We start from the raw sequence: 21,405 nt of genomic DNA on the forward strand, positions 1-21,405 counted from the left end.
GCTGAGTGTGGCCAGATGGGCGGCCCCCAAACTTTTGTGTTTCTGAGAATGGCTAGAGGAGCTACTTTTGATGTGCAAAATTCTGATGTCTCTACACTCAGAAATGTGGATTCAGTAGCCCTGAGGGCCAGCAGCGATACCTGCATTTTGTGCAAACACAGCTGGTTTATTTTCTTACAGGTAGCCTTGCAAACCACACTTGGAGAAGTGCAGGCCCTGTGATGTGGGAGGTAGGGGCAGTGGGTGTGGCCTGAGTGTGTGGAGAGATGTGTCCGGGTTGGTTGAGAAGAGTTTGGACTCTGTCCAGGAGGGGAGCCATCCAAGGCTTCTAAGCAGGGCAGTGACAGGGCCAGATCGGTGATGGAAATCAACTGTTCTCACTAACACTCAGGGCATTTTCTCTTTGCTTCTGCTGCATTAGATATCATTGCTTCAAGGACCCTGAACAAATAACGTTCCATTAAAGCCTCCAGGTTTTGTAGGACCCAGAGTTCCAGTTAACAGTGGAATGTGAAGTTCACAGGCCACGTTCAGGCTTGCAAGGAGAGGATTAATTAGGTAAAAAGGCAGTTGCACACATAAGTGGGTGCCCACACCCCAGTCTGGCCTGGTGTTTTGGTGCACTCATTCAGACATACAATGCTCTTTTCAGTTCTAAGCGCCACCTCTTGAAACAAGTTAAAAAGCGAGTTCCAAGTGAGATGCCCAAGTGCTGTGTTTTACGCAGGCTAATGATCAACAGCCTTCTGTTTTTATGGTCCTGGCGACCAGGCTGGGCTCTCACTGCTAAGGATGCCATAGAAAAGAATCCCGCGTCTCACATCTAACTACATGGCTGAGTGTAGAAAATTATGTTTTAGGTTTAAAAACAAAAGGGATGGCTTTACTGAAATTATTGGCTTCTATGTGTGCCTATGGGGTTTTATTTAACATTTTTTAAATGCCATATGTTTTTTTGTGTTGGAACAGTGAAATTAAAATTGACATTTGTTAAGCGTTTTCAGTTGATAAAGAATCTGCCTGCAATGAGGAGACCCAAGTTCAATCCCTGAGTTGGGAAGATCCCTCGGAGAAAGAAATGGCAACCCACTCCAGTATTCTTGCCTGAAAAATCCCACAGACAGAGGAGTCTGGAGGGCTACAGTCCATAGGGTCACAAGAGTCGGACATGACTTAGGAACTAAACCACATTATTCTTTGAACGGTATTTTCACATATACTATCTCTATTGATTCTTAATCTTGTGAGATAGGTATTATCATTGTCCTCATTTTACAGATAAGGAAATGAAACATACGGCTTAGTGATTTGTTTAAACCCATACAATTGGAAATTGTGGCAACAGAAGCAACTCTAGTAGACAAGAGATATCCCAGGTCAGCTTATGGGGAGAATGCCTTCCAAATCTGTTAAGATGTCGTGACACATCTAAGAAATTATATGACAGGCAGAAAGGGGAGTTGGTCATCATCCCAGAGACAAATGTGGCAAGACCCAGTTGAGCTCAGCTCAGGGGAAGATGTGGCCCCATGACGACCCATGCAATCCTAGTGGCATGGACAGCTTCACTGTGATAATAGATGTCCTTTAACATTTGGACCAAAAGCCCTAGTCCCGTTGTGTTCTTTCCATGCTGTCTTAAGTAACCCTAAGATTTGACTTCCCTACTTAATATGTCTGAGGGGTCTGTGAGATACAAGTCCCCAGGCTCTCCAGGTGACCCCCAATCTGGCCCCTGGCTAAGCACTCACATACTCTTTTGAAACATCTAGAGCAAGTCCTGGAGGTGCTGTCTGTAGCTCCAGAGTAGGCCTGAACATTTGTGAAAGCCAAGACTAGCCCATGGCCGCTTGAATGGTCCTCCAGTTTTTAAATGAGTGACTTAAAATGAGAAACTGTGATTTTTCCATTATGATGTAAAAGAAGAAAATCCCCACCTCCCCGCTCTATTGAGCCATTCTGAACTTACTTCCATTCCTACAGTGCATTCACTGCCAGAGAACTTCAGACATGCTGTACCCACTTTTCTCTTTCATCCACCTCTTCCTTTTTACCTGCATGGACCCCCTTCATTTTTTTCAACTTTTTATTCAAGTAACTTTATAAAAGTTGCAAAAACAGTACAGTGAGTTCCTTTACGTCCTCCACTCGATTTCTCTATTGCTATCATCCTTAACAACCAAGTTCAGTAATCAAAACTAAGAAACATCATTACAGTACTATTAACTAAACCATGGACTGTTTTAGATTTCATCAGTGCTTCCTCTAATGTCCTTTTTCTGCTCTGGAGTCAGTGCAGGATCCCACATTGAATGCAGTTTTTACGTATCCTTGGTCTTCTTAATCTGCAGCAATTCCTTAGTCTTTTCTTGACCCTGATGATTTTGAGGAGAACTGGTCAGTTATTTTATCAACTTTCCCTCAACTTTTATTTGTTTGATGTTTTCCATCTGGGGACAAGAATGCCACAGATGTGATATGTCCTTCTCAGTATACCATGCTGGGGTGGCATAATATCTATATATCTTACCACCAGTGATGTTAACATTAATCACTTGGTGGTATCTCCTGGGTTTCTTCACAGTAAAGGCAGGTTTTAATCATTGTGACTAACATTAGGAGCGATAGTTTGAGACTATGCAAATATCTTGTTTTTCTTCAAATTTTGTCTGCTAATTTTACCATCCATCACTCAGTCTTGCCTGAAAAATTATTGCTGTGGTGTTCTAATAAATATTTTCTATTTCCCTAACTACTTCTACATTTATTATTTGGAATTCTTCTCTAAGGAAAAGCTCCCCCTTCTACCTCATTCATTCATTCAGCTATTTATTTATATCAACCTGGCTTCATGGATATTTATTTTGTTCTATGAGTTATAATCTAATACAATCCATATTTGTTTTGTGGATAAAATTATACCAGCTTTGGTTGCATGTTGGCTACTTTGCCCTTTCAACTCTGCTGCTGCTGCTGCTAAGTCGCTTCAGTCGTGTCCGACTCTGTGTGACCCCATAGACGGCAGCCCACCAGGCTCCCCCGTCCCTGGGATTCTCCAGGCAAGAACACTGGAGTGGGTTGCCATTTCCTTCTCCAGTGCATAAAAATGAAAAGTGAAAGTGAAGTCGCTCAGTCGTGTCTGACTCTTAGCAACCCCATGGACTGCAGCCCACCAGGCTCCTCCGTCCATGGGATTTTCCAGGCAAGAGTACTGGAGTGGCGTGCCATTGTCCTTTTTTGAGTACTTCTTTGTTTCTCTAGCAGCATTAGATGCTCCTGCCTCAACTTATATTTATTTCACCCCAGCCCTGGAATCCGGAGAAGGCACTGGCACCCCACTCCAGTACTCTTGCCTGGAAAATCCCATGGACGAAGGACCCTGGAAGGCTGCAGTCCATGGGGTCACTAAGAGTCGGACACGACAGAGAGACTTCACTTTCACTTTTCACTTTCATGCATTGGAGAAGGAAATGGCGACCCACTCCAGTGTTCTTGCCTGGAGAATCCCAGGGACGGGAGAGCCTGGTGGGCTTCCTTCTATGGGGTTGCACAGAGTCGGACACGACTGAAGTAACTTAGGAGCAGCAGCAGCAGCAGCCCTGGAATCAAACACTTTTTTTAAGAATCCCTAATTCCTCAGACTGGAGAATAGGATGTAAAAACCAGGACTTCTGTGGTGGGTGTGTTCGCTGCTATTGGGATGTCACTGCTTTTAGGCCTCTCAGCAGATAGAGCTAGGACATCTACATAAGAATACTAGGAGCATACTAGGTACATAAATACACCTATACTTCTGCATCTCTCTCTCTAAACACACACACACACACACACACACACAGCCACGACACACTGATACCTCTGACTCTCATCTAAAACCACAGATTTCATTCTAGCCTTCCTTCTTTCCTTATTTGTAACTTATTACTCTGACAGTGAAAAGCCTGACTTTGATTATCTACAGTGTATTTAAGTATATGTTCAACCCTCATATATACCCAAGTAGTAGATTTACTAACTAGAATACAGTATTTGTATACAGTTCTTTTTGCCATTAGCTTTATAGTAACCAGCCAAAATATTGATTTCCAAAGTACTTAATTCTTTTCTTCCCCAGCCCTAACATTATGATTCTGTTATTCATTTGTAATATAGTTAGGTTCAGTTGTTACAGTTTATATTCCATTTGGGGTTCCTCCTTCATCCTGGTTCATTTTTTTAAATTTCTATATAGTAAATTTTCTTTATGAAGTATGAGTGTGTGTGTGTGTGTTAGTAACTCAGTCATGTCCAACTCTTTGCAACCCGATGGACTGTAGCCTGCCAGGCTTCTCTGTCCCTGGAATTCCCCAGGCAAGAATACGGGGGTGGGTTGCCATGCCCTTCTCCAGGGGGATCTTCCTGACCCAGGGATTGAACCTGGGTCTCTGGCATTACAGGCAGATTCTTTACCATTTGAGTTATGCAGTAGTTTGTTTTTCCTTTTTTTATGAAGTATAATTCTGTGAGTTTTGACAACTGCATGTTATTCATTTTTAAGTTTTTTTTTTATGTTCATAAAACAGAAATGTTTTCTGGCTCTATATATTTAGGCATTTCCATTTGTTTTTCAAAGTGTTTTGTAACTTTATGAACCAGTCATTCCTGAGGGAGAAAAGTTTCAACATCTCTGTGTTCCACATCAGAAGGCCCCAAGTTGAGGAACAAAGCTGAGTCTGCATGCAGCCCCTGCTTCAGATTTGGGCAAATCATGATTTCCCATCACCTAAGGAACCCAGGTCTGCACAATCAGTTTGGCTCTGCTGTTGATCTATATTGGCTCTTAAGATATCAAACTGATGGGGGGAGGGCATGGAGGACCAGAGTTGAGACAGAAAGAAATATTACAGAATGGCAGTTGCAAGGCTTCCTTTTTCTTTTCCTTCCTTCCTTTTGCCCACTGCCTTCCATATTCCAGAAGTTGTTCAAAGATAATTAAGGCCCAGGACCTGACTAGCAGAGTTTCACATCAGGTAAGGAAAACTGAAAATACACCATAATGTGAATGGCATCCCCTGTGTTGAGAAACATGACAGTTTGAAATAATTATTAAAGCAGTGCAGTAGATGTTATGATAAGAGTAAATAGCAAGTGATATTGGTCCTTGGTTAACAGGCACCGCTCACATGCCAGGAAGGCGAGATGGGCACAGAGGGCCAGGGGAGCTAATAATTGAGCTCGATTTTGCAGGACAGGTAGGCGTCTGGTGCAGATGACAGAAAAGATGTTCCAAGCCAGGGCACCACATAACCAAAGACCTAGAGAAAGGAATGATCTGGAGTGTTCTAAAGAAGTTCTGTATGGTGAGGGAGGGAATAGGGTCAGGAGTGGGAAATGGTAGGAGAGCATATTGAAGAGATACTTGCTAGGGACTGTGTGAAAGGTGCTGTGTGCTTTGCTAAGGAGTTTGATTTCATCCTAAAAGTGGTGAGGTCAGGAAGAGGAATGGATATGGCATGATTGAATTTGCTATTTCTAAAGATGTCTCTATCAGGAATGTGACAAATGGAGGCAGATGGGAAGTAGGGAGATTAATCAAGAGGTTGATTCAATATGAGAAATGATGGCAAGTCTGGATTAGGGCACTTGCAGAAGGGACTGAATGCAGATAATAAATTCTGGGGAGACTTTGGAAGTGGCACTACAGAAGTTGGTGACTATTGAATGAAAAGAGTGAAGGGAAAAAAAGGCACCAAAGATGATCCCCAAGTTTTTCTAACAGTTGAATAGATCATGGGGTTACTCACCAAGGCAGTTTTAAGACTAACTTTTCTTTTTTTGTTATTGGTTTGCATCAGACAGATATAAAAAAAAGAGCGAGAGAAAGAAGCAGATTTTTTCTTTGCTAACATTACTCATTTTACTGAGGAGAATCAAATATAAGAAAGTTTCACTGCTCCATGCCATTATTCTTAGACCCCACTGTAGAATAAAGGAGATGATTCCAGTCTCAAGGGAGAGTAGAAAGTTACAGTTTCAGGAAGGTTTGAGTTTGGTGTGTTCAGGCAGCTTCATGGGAATGTGGCCAGTGTGGTTACAGAGTCGGGTACTCAGAAGGGCCTCCTGCTTGGTTTTAATCTCTGTAGCCATCATCTTGAAAGTCTGTCTGTGACTTTGTACTTTGTAAATGAAGTTAGACTGGACAATGGAACATACACGGGAGGCTTGGGATCTTAGCTCACGTGGGTCCTGCCTCCCTCTGCCTTCCTGGGATAGGTTCTCAGCTGTTCAGTCCTTTGAACCCTAGTACCCTAGCTTCCCCCAGACTTCCCCACCACATAAGTGCTCCTCAGTTGCCCTCTGCCCCTGGTGGGGGCCAGAGCACAAGTATGGGGAGGGTGGGAGTACAGCATGTACCCACTGCATCTCAGAGAAGGGCAAGGCAGTGGCTGTCCCCACCCTGGGTTGGTAGATCTATAGCACTCTCAACAGACAACTGGACTCAGGCCTCTAATCCATCCCCTAGTGTATCTTGTATAGAGGTTGTGACACCTTGGGGGTTCACCTTTCTGCTCTGGGTATGGGAAAGGGAAATTGACACCCTGATTCTTGACTGGGACCCTCCCTGGATTTTTATTTTCCACTGAATTCTACAAATAATACAGCCTACCTGTGGGTGTGTTGACCAATGGCAGAAAATGTGGATGGTGGAATTGTTCCAACTCATCAAGCATCCTCCAGAAACTGGGTTCTTGCTTGACCTGTCAGAGGAGGAACACGACATTCAAAGAAAGGTTAAGTGAAAGTGAAAGTGAAGTAGCTCAGTCGTGCCCAACTCTTTGCGACCCCATGGACTGTAGCCCACCAGGCTCCTCAGTCCATGGGATTCTCCAGGCAAGAATACTGGAGTGGGTTGCCATTTCCTTCTCCAGGGGATCTTCCCGACCCAGGGATTGAACCTAGGTCTCCCACATTGCAGGCAGACGCTTTAACCTCTGACCCACCAGGGAAGCCCAAAGAAGGGTTAAAGAGGGTATAAACAGAGACTGAGTCAGGAATGAATCCTGTTGCCACAGACTTTCTGGAAAAGATGCAAGCCCTTTCTTTTTGGGACCAGCTGGGCAAGATCCTGAGTCTTACTGTGGCCAGACTTTTAGGGGCTGGGCTGCATACACACAATAACCTACAAATCATTTTTAAAACAAACAACTAGTCACAAATGAGTGCAAGTAAAACTGGCAAAATCTGAAGAAAGTAAATGACTGATGTATCAGAATCAAATGTTAAGGTATTGTTTAAATATCTTTGATTTAAGATATTGTACTCCATTTAGGCTAGATAGTATGCTGTGCTGCTAAGTCACGTCAGTCGTGTCCGACTCTGTGCGACCCCATAGACGGCAGCCCACCAGGCTCCCCCGTCCCTGGGATTCTCCAGGCAAGAACACTGGAGTGGGTTGCCATTTCCTTCTCCAATGCATGAAAGTGAAAAGTGAAAGTGAAGTAGCTCAGTCGTGTCCAACTCTTAGCGACCCCATGGATTGCAGTCTACCAGGCTCCTCCGCCCATGGGATTTTCCAGGCAAGAGTACTGGAGTTGGGTGCCATTGCCTTCTCCTAGATAGTATGCTGTAGTTAGGGGGAAATCTCTCTGGTATTTCTTACAACACACGTGACTATCTCAAAAGAAAAAGAAAAAAAACATGCAACTATGTCGGTCATGTGCTATCATTTCAAATGTACCATTAACATCTAAATGCAAAATACTATACAATAGCCATCCAATTTTATATTTAAGACAAATCGGTCTTTATGTACTTTAGTTAAGAGCCTGGATTTTGGTTTTATAACTATGATTTCTCCTCAGGTGAAGTACCAGTTATTAGAATCCTTTCAGCATTCTAGATTACATAGATCCATTAGGCTTCAACTTCTATGACAGAGATACTTAATTTTATTAATTCTTCATTCAAGTATTTCTATATTGGGCATTCACTTTGTGCCAAGTATCAGGCTAAGCTCTGGGAGTATAGAGATGAAACAGGGATTGCCTTTGAGCTTGAAGATATTCCAGTCAAGCGGAGAAGTGCTCATGATAGATGCTGTAATAAAAGTAAGAAGAGGGATCCATGCAGGACAACTGGAATTGGAGAGAGGTTCAGGCAAGTTTTCTAGAGGAAGTGATATTAGAAATCAGTCCTGAATATTCATTGGAAGGACTGATGCTGAAGCTGAAACTCCAATACTTTGGCCACCTGATGCAAAGAACTGGAAGAGACCCTGATGCTGGGAAAGACTGAAGGCAGGATGAGAAGGGGACAACAGAGGATGAGATGGTTGGATGGCATCACCGACTCAATGGACATGAGTTTGAGTAAACTCCGGGAGTTAGTGATGGACAGGGAGGCCTGGCATGCTGCAGTCCATGGGGTCACAAAGAGTCAGACATGACTGAGCGACTGAACTGAACTGATGTTATGTTAGAGGGAAATCGTAAAGAGTAAGAGGGTGAGTATAAAAGAGAAGAACAGGTTTAAGGCAAAGAAGACAGAAATTGAGCAGGCTGGAAAGCATGAGAAAGTGTGGTACTCTGAGGAAGGGCAAAGAGATGCTGGAGCACAAGATACAGGCAGATGGGCCACTGGGGAGCCAGGCTGGAAAGGTGGACTGGACCAGAGCAGGGAGCACTTGTCCTCCTTGTACCAAGGGAGCTGGGAGATGCTAAAAAGCTTTAAATAAGGTGACATGACTGATCCCATCTTCACCTCCCCTGGATAAATAAGAAAAAGATTTCTGTTTTTTTTTTTTTTTTAAGGAATGAGGAAATCAGTGGGTTGTGTAATTCATTTTCCTAGTCCTTTCTTATCACAGGCAAGATGCTTCTCAAATGGCCCACCAAGTCGCAAATGATTCCATTTTCAAGTTGATGAATCCAACAAATAGAGGGCAAAGAAGATGAAACTGGGTTCTGAATCTGAGTTGGAGAGCACCACCAGCGCAATAGCTCTGTCTTCCTCTCAACTCCCCTTTCTTTGTCATGGCCTCTGCCCTGAGGGCTACTCCCCAAAACCCAAAGAAGCAGGGTAGGGTGGAGTTAAGGTGAGGCACAGCTGGGTTTTCTGTTGCTGTGACCAAAACTCCTAGTAACTCCCTAGTAACTCATGAAAGAGCAAGAAAATAATACACCGGGAGCAAAAGAAGCCAGCACACTACCTGTCTCTAAGCTTGCTCTGGCAGCTTTGACATTTGATTCTGCTCTGCTCAGTCCCTGAAATACTGATCCCCTTCTTTGGAAGCATCTCATCACTAAATACCCTTCCAGGATGTGTGAGAAACTCCTTCCCTCTTAAATGGCTGACTGAACAAATTTAACAGAGGCTGTTACCCACTGAGTTTGGTATCAAATCTCTGAGGTCTCGTTCTGTTTGAATTTTTGCTTTCATCTGGAGCCTGTTGCCCCCTGCCCTCTGCTGCCATCAGCCTCACAATATCAAACAGCTGGAGTCTGGGCAGCTCCAGGATCCAAATTTCTCAGCCTAACATGTGAAGGGGATGGGGAAGAAGGGACAGACGGAGTTGACTAAGAGAGGGGTTTCACGTGGGACTAACTGGGGACTGTGCTTCTATCAGAGGATCTTACATCTTGGAAAAATGTAGTCTCTTAAAACTCTGGGTCAATAGACAGATTCCATTTGTTTGAGATTTAAAGAGTGTGCAAAATCAAGCATGCAGCATGGATCATGGAAATGGCCCTGGATTACTCCATTTCTCTGCCCTAGCTTTACCTCTTGGAGAAGGCAATGGCAACCCACTCCAGTACTCTTGCCTGCAAAATCCCATGGACAGAGGAGCCTGGTGGGCTGCAGTCCATGGGGTCGCACAGAGTTGGACACTACTGAAGTGACTTAGCAGCAGCAGCAGCAGCAGTTTTACTTCTGACTCAAAATTTTATCAATATAACCACTACTTATAGAGCACCCACCAAGGATTACATTAAATAAATTTGTAAAACAATGGTCAAGTCATTAGAACTGACCAATCAGAAGAAGTGCTAGCTGTAAACAACTGGTATTCTTGTACCAGATGACCCACTAAGAGTCATATACTAAGAGAGAGACTTCATGTATATTATTTTGAATTTTCACAGATGAAGAAAGCGGGATTTAGAGTATCCAGACTCAGCTGAAGACTGGATCCAAATCCAGACTGATCCCACAATCTTGCTTTTTTATGTCATCCTCCCCTTACAGTACCCTGGTCTGCAGGCAGCCTCAAGGACATCTGAAAAATGAGTCCTTAAAGAACACATGGCCAGTAGGAACACCTGAGTTGGCAGTGCTGGATGAGACGAGTCAGTCCCAGCCAGCTCAACTTGAATAGGGAATAAATGGCATTGTACCAGGCTCACCTGTAATTCTGCCTCAACCATGCAATTTAGGGTTTAATTATATGCTGTCTTGAGTTGTTTACTAATTGTTGCAGAGGTCAATCTTTTACTTTTATTCATCATTCTTCATTCAGTCATCAAATATATTGGAGCAACTGGGCACATTCCTCCTCTGGCAGCCCTTGTGATAACCAGCATGGAGAGGTAGGCCAACTCAGATAACTATTAATGGCCTACTAAAGAGCAAATGAGGGCTAATTTGCCTTTTTTTTTTTTTTTTTTTTCTTTTTGGCTGTGCCACGTGGCTTGTGGGATCTTAGTTCCTCTGCAGTGGAAGCACAGAGTCCTAACCACTGGACCCAGGGAATTCCCTAATTTTCCTATAATAAATTAATGAATTAAGTTTTACACATGTTTTGAAAATGTTTTAAGAAATTCCCTGAATAAATAAAACTTCATATATTCAACAGCTAGAATTTGAAACTAGGAAGTAAGATGCACAAATATTTTATTTCTAGTACCTCTAATCAAGATAAAAGTCTTTATACAAACATTAGCTTTGGGAATAGGAATGTATACAAAAGCCAATTTTCTAATTACTGTCAGTTTTGTGAATTATAATATCTAGCCTTTAATCTAGATATGTTAACTCATACATCAGAACTGGATTCTCTTAAGGTATTCAGTCCTTGGACTCTTCTATTAATTGCAGTTAGTAAGTCACCTTAGCTCTTTGAATGCATTTGGATGTCCTTAAAAAAAAAAAAAACTAACCACAGTCATTTGGTAGCCCACAAAAGATTCCTTAATGACTTGACAAAATTCAATCATTTTCTTGATACACCTTTCTTACTCCACTAAGAAGTCTGTAATTAATTCATGAAACAGTTGCAGGGAAACCATATGTTGCACTTCAAAAATCCCAAGTTTTGCAATTAGTACTAGTACTCAGTTGGTAGGGATCTTAGGCAAGTTATTTGAGTTTCTTCCATATCTGTAAAATAGAGATAATCAAACCTGAAGGAAAGGGTTGCTGTGGGGATTCAGGATCATATGTACACACAGAATCCAGAACAGAGGCTGTGAGAGGTAAGTGCTCAGTAAATGTTAGCTTATTTCTTTGAGAGTTATTGGTAAGATTAAATAAGATCATAAATATAATTGAGCTCACATAGTAAGAAATTGTTGTTTTACTCTTCCCACTAAAGCACTGTCTCCACTGTACTGAATATTTGGCAATTGTTTTCTTTATCTAGTCTGTACAGTCATCCAAACTGGATAATTCAATCAACTCTCCACTTGGAGCCTTGTATTTGATGATCTCATTGTTGTGGAAATCTGAGAGATGAAAATATATATTGGAGTCATGAGAGGAGTGTTTTGCAATACCAACCAAAAGCCTTTAAAATGTTCTGTTGGTCCAAGATTTCTACTCATAGAAATTCACCTTTAGATAATAATCAGAATTATTAATGAAGATTTATGATGTTTATTCAGCTGTGGTGCATGATCATAATAAAAATAGAAATAACCTAAAAATATGACATTAGGAGGATGGTTGAATAAGTAACCTCTCTTTGAATGGCACACAGATGTTTAAGTTGAACTTTGGAGATGATTTAATGACTTGGGAAAAATAATCACATTTGAATGTTAAGTTTGAAAAGGAGGATCACAACTCGTGTATATAGTAAACATGGTTTTACAAAATATGAAAGTACCAAATGTATAGTGAAGAAACTGACCCCTAAATTACCAAAGCATAAGAAAAGAACACAAAATACTAAATAAAGGTATAAATTTATTGTTGTTGTTTAGTCATTCAGTCGTGTCCAACTCTTTGCAAGCCTGTGGACTGTAGCATGCCAGGCTCCCCTGTCCTTCCCTGTCTCCAGAGTTTGCTCACATTAATGTCCACTGAGTCAGTGATGGACATAACCATCTTATCCTCTGCCATCCTCTTCTCCTTTTGCCTTTCCCAGCATCAGGGTCTTTTCCAATGAGTTAACTCTTTGTATCAGGTGGCCAAAATATTAGAGCTTCAGCATCAGTCCTTCCAATGAATATTCAGGGTTGATTTCCTTTAGGATTGACTAGTTTGATCTCCTTGCTGTCCAAGGGACTCTCAGGAGTCTTCTCTAGCACCACAATTCAAAAGCATCAGTTCATTGGTGCTCAGTCTTCTTTATGGTTCAACTCTCACATTCATACATGACTACTGGAAAAACCATAGATTTGACTATATGGACCTTTGTCAGCAAAGTGATGTCTTTGCTTTTTAATACGCTGTCTAGGTTTGTCATAGCTCTTCTTCCAAGGAACAAGCGTCTTTAAATTTCATGGCTGCAGTCACTGTCTGCAGTGATTTTGGAGCCCAAGAAAATAAAATCTGTCACTGCTTCCAATTTTTCCCCTTCTATTTGCCATGAAGTGATGGCACTGGATGCCATGATCTTTGTTTTTTGAATGTTGAATTTTAAGCCAGCTTTTTCACTCTCTTCTTTCACCCTCATCAAGAGGCTCTTTAGTTCCTCTTCACTTTCTGCCATTAGAATGGTATCATCTGCATATCTGAGGTTATTGATATTTCTCCTGGCGATCTTGATTCCAGCTTGTGGTTCATCCAGCCTGGCATTTCGCATGATGTACTTGGCATAGAAGTTAAATAAACAGGGTGATAAAATACAACCTTATTGTACTCCTTTCCCAATTTTGAACCAGTCAGTTGTTCCGTGTAAGGTTCTAACTGTTGCCTCTTGACCTGCATACAGGCTTCTCAGGAGACAGGTAAGGTGGTCTGGTATTCCCATCTCTTTAAGAATTTTCCACAGCTTGTTGTGATTCACGAAGTCAAAGGCTTTAGCATAGTCAATGAAGCAGAAGTAGATGTTTTTCTGGAATTCCTTTGCTTTCTCTATGATCCAATAAATGTTGACAATTTAATCTCTGGTTCCTCTGCCTTTTCTAAACCCAGCTTGTACATCTGGAATTTCTTGGTTCATGTACTGCTGAAGCCTAACTTGAAGAATTTTGAGCATTACCTTGCTAACATGCAAAATGTGTGTACTTGTTTGGTAATTTGAACATTCTTGGGGATTGGAATAAAAACTGACATTTTCCAGTCCTGTGACCACTGCTGAGTTTTCCAAATTTGCTGGCATATTGAGTGCAGCACTTTAACCACATCATATTTTAGGATTTTAAATAGCTCAGCTGGAATTACATCACCTCCACTAGCTTTTTGTTCATAGTAATGCTTCCTAAGGCCCACTTGACTTCACACTCCAGGATGTCTGCCTCTAGGTGAGTGACCACACCATTGTGGTTATCCTTGTCATTAAGACTTTTTTTTGTATAGTTCTTCTGTGTATTCTTGCCACCTCTTCTTAATTGCTTCTGCTTCTCTTACATCCTTACTCTTTCTGTCCTTTATTGTGCCCATCCTTGCATGAAATATTCCCTTATCCTGTATATCCATTTATACTGCCCTTTTAAACATCTTCCAGTTATAATCAGTTAGAATCATGTACTCAGTGAAACTGAAGTATGGATTTGTATGATGAAAGACAAAAAGAAGAGAATAATGAGTAGAAAAAACACCCTGTTACGGTGTTACCTGTAGTAACAGGTAATGGAATTAAGGTACTTTCTCCCTTCTTTGTGCTGTTCTGTATTTTCTAAATTTTCTTCAGTGAACACATTTTATAATCAGGAAAGCAGATTTATATTAAAACAGAGGATAAATGATCAAATCCTTCTCTTTGCCTACATGTTAGTAATTTTCTCAGCACAATCCTTCCCAGATATCCTTCACCACCAAGGCGCTCTTTCCGTTCACGATACAAATGGAGAGCCTGCAATACACTAAGGAGGGAGTATCCTCTCTTAATGTCACTCACTGTGATTCCTTCCAGCTCACTCTGCACACTTAGTGATATGGTGACTTATATAGTGATCTTAAATGGTGACCTACAGCCTCTGCCTGCCAACCCCCAACATGATGCTCACTTCCTTACTAAATTCTTCCTCCTTGATTAAGGCCCAGGAATCCCCCAAGGAGTAAAATGACAGAGGGAAGTCACCACAAACAAAATCAAGAGTAGCAGAGAGCACCTGATTGCAAGCCCACACTCTGTCTTGAGATGGTTGGGGGTAGGGGGTGGGAAGGGGGTTACAGTGGAGTAGGGAGGGCAGGGATAAGGAAACTGATAGAGTAGGGAAGGGAGAATTAGGCAAGGAACTTGCTCCAGGCAAAGGGAGAGAGAGAGTTTCTTACAGGAATAATAATAATAAACACAATTATGTTAATACAAAGAGCCATAAAAATAATAAACACACGTGAGGTGCCAACAGTGTGCTTAGTGCCCCTGCAGAATTATGCCTACTCAGTTAGGTTGTGATCTGCATTCTGTCTGAACTCTATGGGAAAGAGAAGCAGCCGCATGAGCTGTCTGGGATGGAGAGAAGTACAGGCCATGGGTCTTTCTCTTGGTTAAATAATTTTGGTAAGGACTTCAAGCTTCTTTATTTTCTGTTGTGCTCTGAGTGGTTGACTCAGAGTTCAGGGGATACCCAAAGGCCAGAATGGAGGGAATCAAGAGTCCTAGGAGAAAGTCTTCAGAAGAAGACAATGGGGAGGGATAAGAGACATTTTGAATAGTATATGAAGAAATATGGAAGAATCAGTGTAAGAGTTCCATGCATTGGTGTCTCACTTGTCAGTAGGAGTTGTACTTGGAGTCATCTTTGAAAAGCAGACAACTCAGTACTCTGCTTGAGGCTCTGGGGAGACAGTGTTTTCACTGCAGTGGAAGGCTGGCTGGCCCATTTCCTTGGAGAATGGCCCAGGATGGCCCCCAAGCCTTGTAATCCTGAACCCTAGAAGAGGATAATGCAGAAGGCAATGGTACCCAACTCCAGTACTCTTGCCTGGAAAATCCCATGGATGGAGGAGCCTGGTAGGCTGCAGTCCATGGGGTCGCTAACAGTCGGGCACGACTGAGCGACTTCGCTTTCACTTTTCACTTTCATGCATTGGAGAAGGAAATGGCAACCCACTCCAGTGTTCTTGCCTGGAAAATCCCAGGGACGGGGGAGCCTAGTGGGCTACCGTCTATGGGGTCGCACAGAATCGGACACGACTAAAGCGACTTAACAGCAGCAGCAGCAGCAGCAGAGAATAATAAGGTAGAAGCTAGTATGGTTATTGAGTGGAGACAAAAATATGTCTTGGAGAATGTTAGGGGGAGAATGGTGATTAGGTGGGGAGCTGGGGAACTGGAGAAGAAAGGAGAGGGAAGAATACAGGTACATAGTTCAAAGAAGGAGTTCATAGTCTTTTTCACCTTGTTGAAAATGGATCATCCCCCTTATCCACTTTCCCCTGGGGACAGACCCAAGAATCCAGGCACATGGGGCTGAACATACCAGATACATCAATAAAGAAACTGGCTCATGCCTGAATTTTCCAAAAGCATGAGAAAAAAAGATAGTACAATGTATTGATTAAAAGATATTTATGTTACCCTTTTAAACCCTTTTTGATTCAGGTTCAATTAAAATCATATATTCAATGTAAAGTGAATTTTTGCAAATGAGAAACTAAAGAGGACAAAACCAAGGTCAGAAAGGTTGGGTGACTTTCTCAGAGTCACACGGTGACCCCTGCCTGGGGGTTGGGCAGTGCTCCTGCCATACAGGCTGCAGCACTTTCATTCACCCCACTCTAGGCCTGCCTGACCAACTTTCAGAACAGCTTTCTTCCCACTTTGGCACAAACTCCAGGTTCACTTTGAACAAATGTCTGCCTTAACCACTCTGGTTTCGGTTTCCTTTAACTGCAGTGTAAGGGTATGAACTGGATGACCCTTCACGATCTCTGTTCCATCCCTTACAGATTAAGAAGACCCCATTTGCCCCAACTCAAAGTATATTTGACTCCTCAATACCCTGCAAAAGTCGTTTTTAAAATGTGGCCCAGGACCCACAGCATCAGCATCACCTGAGAACTTAATAGAAGTGCAAATTCTTGGGCCTACCCCAGACCCTGCCACCTCAGAAATACTGCAGGGCTCAGCAAGGTTTCAATAAGCCTAGAGGGGGTTCTGATGTAGCTCAAGTTTGAGAGCTGATACTCTGAGTGTTATCTGCCCAACACTAAAGGGAGGGCTTAACACACGCACACAAGGAGGTAACCAACTCCTCTGCAGCCGCTCCCCCTCCCTGGCCTCAGCTCTCTCATCCTTTTCCTCAAGCTTCCACCCTGGGATGATGAATGGAGGTCAGGGCAGGGCGCTGTAAACCGAGGACGCGGCAAACTCTCTCTCCCCCAACCCACCGGGTAGGTCAAGGGAGGTAGCACTGGGGCTTCGGTTTCCTTATAATTTTCTCGACAGCTGCTGCCCCATTTGGGGGTAGAGGGTAGGGGAGCATTTAATAACAAAGTCTACTTTTAATGATTTATGCAATCGTTTGTTTGCAGAATGAAGGAGACCATTAAGAAGGGCGGGGATGGGTATCATAAAAACACCTGGGGAGAAGAGACAGACGAGAGGAGAGGATAGTGTAGGCGAGCTAGGGTCTGAGGTGAAGCTAAAGAGAAAGTGGGGGTTCAGGGGAGCCGTGGGTGTGGGAGAAAGTTAGAAGACTTTGCTTTTGGCATGGGAAAGAAAAAGAAGTTGGGGGAAAGCACGGGATTCAGGCGCAACAGAAAGAAAATGAGTATTAGGAGAAAAAGTGAGTTAGGGGAGACTTTTTTTCTTGCAGCTTCCTTTCCAAGACTTTCTTGGCTCCACTTTGCTCCTCCCCTCCTCCCCGCCTCTTCTGCTCCCCCTCCCCCGCGCGCGGTAATGGGAGGCTCCTAGGCAGGAGAAGCAAAAGAAGGAATTGTTTGCGAGTTCAGTCATCCAAAAAAGCTTCTTCCATATGGAGGGACGGGGTGCGCAGGGCGCGGCGTTCCCTGCCTTGTCCTCCTGTTGCCACCGCCGCGGCCGCAGCTCCCTGCCGCGGGGACCCTGAGCCCCGGCCCGCCCGTGTCAGCCGCCGCGAGCGTACACTCACACACGCGCGCACACACTCACACTCACGCCCGCCGCAGCCACACGCGCCCGCACGCGCCCCCCCTTCTCCGGCCGGCAACTTCTCCGTCCGAGGCTCCTTTGTTGCTCCCACTGCGGCCGTCCTCCTGTTTTGTGTGTCCCTGGGTGTCACTGAGCGGGTTGTGTGTCCGTGCGGCCCCGGGCTGTGTGGCTCTCTCCGCGCCCACGGCGCTGGCCCCCGGGCCCCGGCTCGCCCTTCCTAGGAGCCGGCTGCACCAGAGGTGAGTCACGTCGCTGAAGTTTGTTTTCTTTTCATAAAAAGTTGTGTTTGCTGGTTTGGAGAGGGGAGGGGGCGGGTTGGCGGCCGCAGGCCGAGCGATGCCGAGGAAGCGCCGGCGGGTGGCTGATGGGGACGCGCTGGCGGCGGGAGCGGTCCGAGCGCTCTGCCCGCGGGCTCCGGCGGTGGGCTGCGGCCCAGGCTGGCTGCGGGGTGCCGGGCTGCTGTCTCCGGGCCCGGGAGCGCTGCGTCTCGTTCCCTGCGGGCGCGGTCTGGCCGATCATTCCCGGAAGCTTCCCTTGTGGGAGAAGGGCCGGGACAGCCTCCCAAACTTCCCCCGAAGGTTGACACCAGTTCCAGGCTCAGAGCGCAGCAGGGCCGTGGGGAGAAGCCCACATGAAGCCTGCAAATACACAAAACTATCGCACGCCCCTTTGGCCTCTTAGTGGGATCGGAGTTTACCGTCTTGGCGTTTAAAAATAAAAAAAATTTTTTTAAAGATAGACTGAACGGACTGGGAGTAAAACAGAGCCAGGAAAACATACCCCGCTGGAAAGGTGGAAGGAAGGGGTGAGGCTGAAGTGGGGGTGTTCAGAGGTGTCTGTGGGCTTGGAGCAGCGTGCGGTCAAATGTGTGTGTGTGTGTGTGTGTGTGTGTGTGTTTTCGTGCACAACGTTCTCCTGGGGTTGTGCTCTTGCGGGGGTTTGTTTGTGTAACTGTGAGAGGTGGGGAAATGATCCCTTGGAACAAGTGGGAAGGGGCTGTGGAGAAGGGCAGGAAACCCAAGAAGAATTTTCTGCTGGATTTTTGAAGGCTCTGCTTAACTTTCAGGATGCCAGTGTTCTTTTGCTCTTCCAGATGGTAGGAGAATTGGGGGTTGGGGGGTGGGGAGAGAACTGGAGGAGATTAAGGAGCCCTGGGGATTTGTTTGCTTGGTTTTGTTTTGGGGATGGGGTTACAGTGGCAGGGTTGCTTGGAAGGTTGTGTGCCTCCAGAGATGTGGCAGTAGAGCTAAGAATACCCAAACCACACACCAGCAATCCTAAACAGGCACTTTCTGGGTGTGGTGGGGTGTTCTGCCGCTCCCCCATCCCTTCTCAGCAAGCTCAGATGGGTTCGAATAAGTTTTTGACCCGGAGTTACCTCTTTGAATGAACTGAGTGAAAAGTATGTTTTGGTTTCAGGCCCTTGTGCCACCTCCAGGTGCCCTGTACCCAGCTCACATTCATCACCTAGATCTTTGCTACCCAGAACTTGGCGAACATTGGCCGGTGAATGAATGAAATTTTCAAAATTCTTGAATGCACACACATTTCTGATTTATTCCACAATTGGGCCTGCAGGCAGCCCAGCCCTGTCATGGTTTGTCATCCTTTTGTATATAGCCAATAAATCAGTCTTCATTTTCTCAAGGGCAGCATGAAACAGTCTCCTTGGACTAAGGTGGGGGCTCAGGCTCCCAAACATCTGTGTGACCTGTTTTCTGAACTTAAAGTGAATCTGAGGCAAGAGTTTGACCATTTTGAGGTGTGTAACAGATTTCCCAGGAACGTTTCTGAGGTCTTATAATTGGTACTTTTTAATGGTTTCATAATTGAAACCCAGAAGATTCCCATGGTAACCGTGAAGCACCTTGGGGTCCCTGGGACGGAGATGGGGGAGGTGGGGGAACAGCACTGGAGTTACGGTTTTCCTGCGGCATGAGTGTTTGAGTGAGTGTATGGAAAATGAAAGAAGTAGGAGTTGCTGCTTTGCTGACATTTCCTGCCCACACTTATTGCTCAGAGCTTGGCTCTTTAAGAAGCTGGAGGCCATCTACACCTACAAAATCTGAGGGTTGAGACACTGTCTTGTCATCCTCTGTTAAGAGATCTCAGAAGAGTAACATTACAAGACACATTTTCTCAGGAGAAATCGCCCAAGCCACAGCGTTGGCTTTACTGGGGAGAGGAAGTTGATAGAAGCCAGGATAGTTGGTTCCTTGACCACAGCTGGGATGGGAAAGGGGGGAACAGAGAGAACCCTGCTTAGCTGTTGATTGGTTGGTCAACTTGTGTTAAGAGGGTAATTTATATTCTTTTCCCTCCTCCAAATGGGTCCAGAAATTTTCCTTTCTTTGAAACGCTCTTTCAAATGTTTGGGCTTCTAGTTCTCTTCAGCAGCTTACCTGTGGTTTCCATACCCTAAGAAGGAGTAAGAGATTTTACTCATGGAATAATTCAGTGGACTTTGCCAGGGATCCCCAGGGTATAAGCTGGGATGGTGAGACGTGAACCTGGTGGTCATAGTCTTCCATGGGACCCTGGGGATCTGAGTTCAGCTTTTGACAAAGTCCCCAGGATGGTTAAGAAATAAGAGTTTTTCCTTCCGTATCTTTTAACCAAGCGGGAAGAAGCTGAAGAGGATCCAAGTGTACCAGATAATTGCTTCCAGTATTTTCTGTCCTCTGAGTAAGAAAGTATTAACCTGGCACCAGGAGATATTGTACATTGGGAGTTTGCTTTCTTTCCTCCAAATTCCAAGCCTCCTTGCTATCTAGGAAAATAAGGTGGGTGTAGGAATGGGAATTGGGGAGGGAGAGAAATGCAAGTGATTCATTACAGTTTTTAAAATGTATTTACTTTAACATATGGAACTTCTTGTCATCTCCATGCTTCAATTCAGCAAGCCATTTAGCAGGCGTTTCTAGTATATCAGACCCCACCCAGACTGGGAGCTTGTTTGTCCCTGAATAGGCTTTCTTAGTCAAAGGATGGTTCTCCAAAATACTCCCCTCCCCCCCCATTTTTATTTATTGTACAAGCATCTACTAATAATAAAATGTGTTTTAAAATTACTCATATTCCTGTACTGTAACACAACTGTTTCTGTTCATCCATGTGCATACAGACTTTTCACATAGCTGCAATGAAAGTGTAGACTCTGTAGTCAGACAGGCCTGAAGTGTCTCTATACTTTGGGCCAAAGGCTCATAGAGAACAGGTATATCCAGCCTGTATGTCCCCTTTGCTATTGCTGGGAACAAGCTAAATGCTGAAAGTGCTCCCACATGGAGCCTTTACATGTAATATTTTCATTTATGAGGCTGAATCAAATATTTGGGGCTGGAGGGTGTGATGGAAGATGGTGTTTGTTTTTAATCTAGAAATCCATGTTTACAAAAACATGGATTTCCTAAATAGGGCTCTAGCCTCCTTGGAGCCCTCAGGGTTGGAAATGGGTAGAGAAGGGGAGGTGGAATCAGGAAGTAAGGCTTAAAGGATCCATCTCAAGTGGCATTGCCCTGAGGATTAGGAAACTTGGATGGGAGCCCTGGCTGTGCTGTGGACTCCATTCACGCTGACTCCATCCACCAAACCGATGGATTCCTGTGTCTCCATCACTACTGTCAGCTCCTCCCTAAGCTTGCCCGTCTCTCCTGCCCTTCCCTTTATCCTACCATCCCACCGTCTTTTCCTTTCCTGCTACCACCATGTTTCTGCATGCCCTGGACAGTTGTGCTGACATATGGCTGGACTCCCCACTGTCTACCCAATGCCCCTGCGTGCCCACCCCCTGCCATCACCCGCCACCACCCATCCTTCATCAGTCCCATAAACAAATCATCACTCTAAGTTTACAATCTAAATTTCTTAGCCCTGTCACATGTGGCTGTGTCTCATGATGATTACCTTGATAGGACCCTTGTACTCCAGCCTGACCCATCTGTGAGATGATCCTTGATTTTGCT

At 44.3% G+C, this 21,405-nt stretch overlaps 1 protein-coding gene and 1 long non-coding RNA gene across 13 annotated transcripts in view; one reads left to right on the top strand and one right to left on the bottom strand.

The window, feature by feature from the left end:
* The window catches only part of BOC (BOC cell adhesion associated, oncogene regulated), a 99,882-nt gene that overhangs the window by 8,699 nt on the left and 69,778 nt on the right, over positions 1-21,405 (top strand). For 4 of the 12 annotated variants that reach the window (XM_044941815.2, XM_044941856.2, XM_044941818.2 and 1 more), the window contains exon 1: positions 16,765-17,679. The exons of 2 other annotated variants lie outside the window; for them this stretch is intronic. The gene's annotated coding sequence lies outside the window, so the exon portion shown is untranslated. Of the gene's footprint in view, positions 1-16,643; positions 16,702-16,762; positions 17,680-21,405 lie in introns of those variants that run through there. 6 more of the 12 variants (XM_044941864.2, XM_044941865.2, XM_044941829.2 and 3 more) reach the window with 5 other exon arrangements.
* On the bottom strand, positions 1,489-12,239 carry LOC123333345. The gene is made up of 3 exons (XR_006550678.2): positions 9,188-12,239; positions 6,647-6,737; positions 1,489-2,375 (listed from the first exon to the last, which is right to left on the bottom strand). It is a non-coding gene; the product is annotated as an uncharacterized LOC123333345 (long non-coding RNA).

Source organism: Bubalus bubalis, chromosome 1 (assembly GCF_019923935.1).
Source record: "Bubalus bubalis isolate 160015118507 breed Murrah chromosome 1, NDDB_SH_1, whole genome shotgun sequence".
Taxonomy (NCBI): domain Eukaryota; kingdom Metazoa; phylum Chordata; class Mammalia; order Artiodactyla; family Bovidae; genus Bubalus; species Bubalus bubalis.